Raw genomic sequence first — 5502 nt, forward strand, 5'->3', positions numbered from 1 at the left:
CCCCTGGACCCGACGGCTCAGTCCGCCTCAGGTGCACTACAGAGGTCCTCGGGCTGTCCCTGAGTGCATTAAAACGGAAATCAGAATTACTCCCCCGGGTGGCACTTCCAGGCTCTCGACCCTCCCAAAGTGTCCGACCAGGGTGCACCCTGCTGGGCATGGTTAGCCGCCAGCCCCCTTCCTGGAGGTCTGGTTGGCACGGGGTTTTGCAAATAGGTCCCGTCGGGTATATGGGAGAGCAAAGAGAATCAATGGGGTCCAAGCACTAAATTCATCCAGTGGCGTTCTCTGGAAGCCCAAGGGGAGTCCGAGGGGTGTTCGGCCGGCAAGGGGAGCTCTCCCTCGGACACATGATCAAACGCCTGTCCCCTACCGGAAAGTGGTGTGCTCTGGATGCCCCCCCCCCCCCCCCATCCCCCGAGGGGGGTGCTTATCCCGCGAGGGGAGCCCTCCTCGGGTTAAGTGAACCATCATGCCGATTCCCCTATGGAAGTGGGCACATCCAGGCACACAGTCTGCTTTGCTCTCCCCGACCCGAGTGCGTCTGTTGGGCTGAGTGTACGCCCAGGCAACTGGATCCAATGGCTCAGTCCGCCGCAGCGTGCTTCGACGATGGGTCGTACAGCCATGCCACCAGGGTGGGCGTGTTTGTAAATGTACCAGTGGATTCTCGTCGGCCTGCCACATCCATGGTATCGACCCACCAGGCCTGTCCGACCAGGGGTTGACCCTGGACGGGCACGGTCTGTGGTTTGGCCCTTGTCCTAGATGAAATCGGGCACGGGGTTTTCTGGCCAGGTACCATCGGGTTACTGGGAGAGCGGCTTCGGTCTCCAGGTGAGACCAATGGTGAAGCAGCACGAGGCAATGGAGAGCATGCAAAGCGATGGGGAAGCCATGCACGGCAATGGCCACGAAAAAAAAAAAAAAATCACCACGGAAGGAACGTGAAGAACAAGGAGGAGTGTAGTGACACTGCCCAAAGCTGCCCGGTGTTGCAGGGGTCTATTGGTGTGTTGCTTCCTTGTTTGGTAGAGTGGAGTACCAGACCCGCCAGGGGTAGGCAAACCATTCCCCCTACGGTAAGTGAGGAGCCAGCCATTTGACGAGCGGGTGTCCACGTGTACGGGTGCGAGCGCTATCCCCCCACACGGGGTTAGGCCACGGCCTTAGGTGGACGTCTGCCGACCAGCCCCGGCTGATCCAGAACTTCTGATGTGGAGAGCGGTTTTGACAGATCCTCCCTGGTTCTAGCGGGTCAAGCCTCTGATGGGGGGTGGGGGTTATTTGTAACCCATCCCAGAACTCTCTGGGGGAGACTCAGACGGCCAGTCTGTCTACTCAGTTGTCCTATACTGGTGTCTGTGGTTTGGGAGGAAGGGAGTGCCCTGCTTTGTTGGCCTCCTCTTCAAAACTACCTGGGCCCACGAATCACTCTTCTTGGTTACATCACGAAACGTAGGTTGAGCGAGGCTAGGGGGGAGGGAATTCGACGAGGTCTTTCCCTTGTCCCCCCACCAGCGGCCCACGAAAATCAAAACGGCGTGAAGAGAGGGAACGCCGAAAGCACCTGGAGTCGGCCGTCCGCACCTCCGGAGGAGGTGGACGGGGTACGGTGCGGGCATGACCGGATGGGACAGCTTTGCATCAAGGTGAGAGGTCGGCGTCCGAAGGCCAGAGGGCGGTGCGCGAGCACGTTTACACTGGCCGCGGAAGCTGTCCTGGGTAGCCCTGTATGGCGTCTGGACCTGACGGCGCACGCACTTACAACCCGCTGCTTCCTAGCCCCCGGAAGGGGAGGCGGATGTCACTCGTGGTTCATCCCAGACCACGGTGCAAACTACCTGGTTGATCCTGCCAGTAACATATGCTTGTCTCAAAGATTAAGCCATGCAGGTCTAAGTGCACACGGCCGGTACAGTGAAACTGCGAATGGCTCATTAAATCAGTTATGGTTCCTTTGATCGCTCCACACGTTACTCGGATAACTGTGGTAATTCTAGAGCTAATACATGCAAACGAGCGCTGACCCTTCGGGGGATGCGTGCATTTATCAGACCCAAAACCCATCCGGGGGGCTCGGGCCCCCCGGCCGCTTTGGTGACTCTAGATAACCTCGGGCCGATCGCGCGCCCTCCGCGGCGGCGACGTCTCATTCGAATGTCTGCCCTATCAACTTTCGATGGTACCATAGTCGGCTACCATGGTGACCACGGGTAACGGGGAATCAGGGTTCGATTCCGGAGAGGGAGCCTGAGAAACGGCTACCACATCCAAGGAAGGCAGCAGGCGCGCAAATTACCCATTCCCGACACGGGGAGGTAGTGACGAAAAATAACGATACAGGTCTCTTTCGAGGCCCTGTAATCGGAATGAGCGTATCCTAAACCCATGGGTGAGGACCCATTGGAGGGCAAGTCTGGTGCCAGCAGCCGCGGTAATTCCAGCTCCAATAGCGTATATTAAAGTTGCTGCAGTTAAAAAGCTCGTAGTTGGATGTCGGGAGTGGGCTGGCGGTCCGCCGCGAGGCGTGCCACCGCCTGTCTCAGACCCTGTCTCCCGGTGCCCCCCGGATGCCCTTGGCTGGGTGTCCGGACGGGGCTCGGAGCGTTTACTTTGAAAAAATTAGAGTGTTCAAAGCGGGCCCGCTTCTCGCCTGAATACCTGAGCTAGGAATAATGGAATAGGACTCCGGTTCTATTTTGTGGGTTTCCTGAACCAGGGCCATGATTAAGAGGGACGGCCGGGGGCATTCGTATTGCGCCGCTAGAGGTGAAATTCTTGGACCGGCGCAAGACGGACGAAAGCGAAAGCATTTGCCAAGAATGTTTTCATTAATCAAGAACGAAAGTCGGAGGTTCGAAGACGATCAGATACCGTCGTAGTTCCGACCGTAAACTATGCCGACCCGCGATCCGGCGGCGTTATTCCCATGACCCGCCGGGCAGCGTGAGGGAAACCACGAGTCTGTGGGTTCCGGGGGGAGTATGGTTGCAAAGCTGAAACTTAAAGGAATTGACGGAAGGGCACCACCAGGAGTGGAGCCTGCGGCTTAATTTGACTCAACACGGGAAACCTCACCCGGCCCGGACACGGAAAGGATTGACAGATTGATAGCTCTTTCTCGATTCTGTGGGTGGTGGTGCATGGCCGTTCTTAGTTGGTGGAGCGATTTGTCTGGTTAATTCCGATAACGAACGAGACTCCGGCATGCTAAATAGTTACGCGGCCCTCCGCGGTCGGCGTCAAACTTCTTAGAGGGACAAGTGGCGTTCAGCCACGCGAGATGGAGCAATAACAGGTCTGTGATGCCCTTAGATGTCCGGGGCTGCACGCGCGCCACAATGGTTGGATCAGCGTGTGCCTACCCTACACCGAGAGGTGCGGGTAATCCGCTGAACCCCATTCGTGATGGGGACTGGGGATTGCAATTATTCCCCATGAACGAGGAATTCCCAGTAAGCGCGGGTCATAAGCTCGCGTTGATTAAGTCCCTGCCCTTTGTACACACCGCCCGTCGCTACTACCGATCGGATGGTTTAGTGAGGTCCTCGGATCGGCCCCGCCGGGGCTCCTCGCGGGCCTTGGCGGAGCGCCGAGAAGTCGATCAAACTTGACTATCTAGAGGAAGTAAAAGTCGTAACAAGGTTTTCGTAGGTGAACCTGCGAAAGGATCATTAACGGGTAACGCTGTCCGGCGTGCCTCCTCTCCCGACCCCCTCGACTTCGCCGTCCCCCCGCGTCGGGGCCCAGGGTCGAAAGGGTCTTCGGGGTTGCTGTTACACGTGGTCGCTTGCAGGTCAGGCTGGACAGAAGGCATAAAGGAGGAGCCTAGTCCCTCCCACCCCTTCCTCGTCCTCCGCCTCTTCCTCCGCGTCGTCCTTCAGCACCCCCCCCCCGCAGGCCCCGGTATTCTCTGGGTTCCAGCGCGAGAGACGCGTCGTTCAAAAAACTCGGCGTCCCCGCTCGTCGGGCGAAGGCCGGTTTCCCCTCACCTTGCCGGCAGGAGAAGCGCCTGCGAGTCGAGCGGGTCGTACGGGTCCGTCCCGCGCCCTCCCTCTCGCTCGCACGGCCGCTGCCTCCGTCCACCGCGAGGGGTTTTCCTATTTTGTTGTCCTTGTCATTCATCCCCGTCCCCTTGCTCGCTGACGAGCGGACTTTCCGGGGGGGGTTGCGAGCGCTGCTCCTCGTGGGGCAGGCCATGGCCCTTCCTGTGTTCGTCCGCCCACCGGCGTCCTGGGGCGTGGTGGTGGTGGGTGGCGCAGCCGGTTCCCCTGCTTCTCTCTCTCAGAAAGGAGTCTCAGGGGGACCCCCGGCAGGTACCTAGGGCTTGGCCCACGCTACGTGAGTTCCACCCCTTTCGAGGGGTCGGACGGGGCGGGCGCGGAGGGCCGCGGTTCAAAGACTGACTCGTCTGCCACGTGGGGCGTGTGGGCAAAGCGCAACCCCGCGCCCGTTTCAACACTCGCAGACGGGGGCGCCTGACCGGTTGGTGAAACCTTTTAAACCTGTCTTTGTAGTCGTGGTGAAAGACCTAAACTGAGCCTGAAATAAAAGAGTACAACTCTTAGCGGTGGATCACTTGGCTCGTGCGTCGATGAAGAACGCAGCCAGCTGCGAGAACTAATGTGAATTGCAGGACACATTGATCATCGACATTTCGAACGCACATTGCGGCCCCGGGTCCATCCCGGGGCTACGCCTGTCTGAGGGTCGCTATTCCTATCTGTCGGACCTGCCTTCTCAGGCGGGACCGCGGTTGGAGGTTCGTAGGTGGGGGGGTGCCCCCTGGCCTCCGTCTTCCTAAAAGCAGACGGTTCCCGGTCGCTGTCTCGGTGAGATCCGGTCGGCGGGTTCGCTGCGGTTGAGTGCCCGTTCTCCGTGCACAAGCTTCTCCTCCCCCGCTTCGGTTCGTTTCGGTTCGTTTCGGCTCCGCTCCTGGCCTGGCCAGGAACGTGGTCCCCTGCGCCCGAGAAAGAAGCGAGCGTGGCTGCCGGTGGGTTCTCTCCGCTTTGGCTGCCCACGTTTTCGCTTCTTTTCTCACCCCCTGCGCAGGCGGATCACGGAAAGGTGTCTGTTCTGTTCCGTTACGTGCGCGAGCGGAGGGAGGTTGTTGTTACATGCGTTCCCCCCCCCCCTCCCCCGGTGGGGGGGGTGGGGGGGTCGGGGTTCGGGTGGCTCTGCCTCTGGCGTTTTCCTTACGGGCCGACCTGTCCGTGGCACGTCCGTGACGTCCCGACCTGTGTCCTCGTTAGCCCGGGTGAAAAGGGACTCGTCCCCTAACCCGGCGGTGTTCACGCTTCTGGGCAACCCTCCAGAGCGAACTCGGGAGCGACCTCAGATCAGACGAGACAACCCGCTGAATTTAAGCATATTACTAAGCGGAGGAAAAGAAACTAACAAGGATTCCCTCAGTAGCGGCGAGCGAAGAGGGAAGAGCCCAGCGCTGAATCCCCCGTCCGGGTGCGGGCGAGGGGAATTGTGGCGTATGGAAGTCTGTTT

At 59.5% G+C, this 5502-nt stretch overlaps 3 non-coding genes across 3 annotated transcripts in view; all 3 read left to right on the plus strand.

Moving 5' to 3' along the window:
* The first annotated feature begins 1841 nt into the window (after window positions 1-1841).
* On the plus strand, window positions 1842-3680 carry LOC145655595 (18S ribosomal RNA). The gene has a single exon (XR_014121644.1). It is a non-coding gene; the product is annotated as an 18S ribosomal RNA (ribosomal RNA).
* Window positions 3681-4562: 882 nt separating this feature from the next.
* On the plus strand, window positions 4563-4716 carry LOC145655593 (5.8S ribosomal RNA). Its single transcript, XR_014121642.1, has one exon. It is a non-coding gene; the product is annotated as a 5.8S ribosomal RNA (ribosomal RNA).
* A 616-nt stretch (window positions 4717-5332) lies between these two features.
* LOC145655594 (28S ribosomal RNA) overlaps window positions 5333-5502 on the plus strand; it is a 4149-nt gene continuing 3979 nt past the window's right edge. The window contains exon 1 of the ribosomal RNA XR_014121643.1: window positions 5333-5502. This exon is cut by the window's right edge and continues 3979 nt beyond it. This is a non-coding gene — a ribosomal RNA (28S ribosomal RNA).

Source organism: Electrophorus electricus, unplaced genomic scaffold, assembly GCF_041902795.1.
Source record: "Electrophorus electricus isolate QZ-2024a unplaced genomic scaffold, ASM4190279v1 Scaffold289, whole genome shotgun sequence".
NCBI classification, from domain to species: Eukaryota; Metazoa; Chordata; class Actinopteri; order Gymnotiformes; family Gymnotidae; genus Electrophorus; species Electrophorus electricus.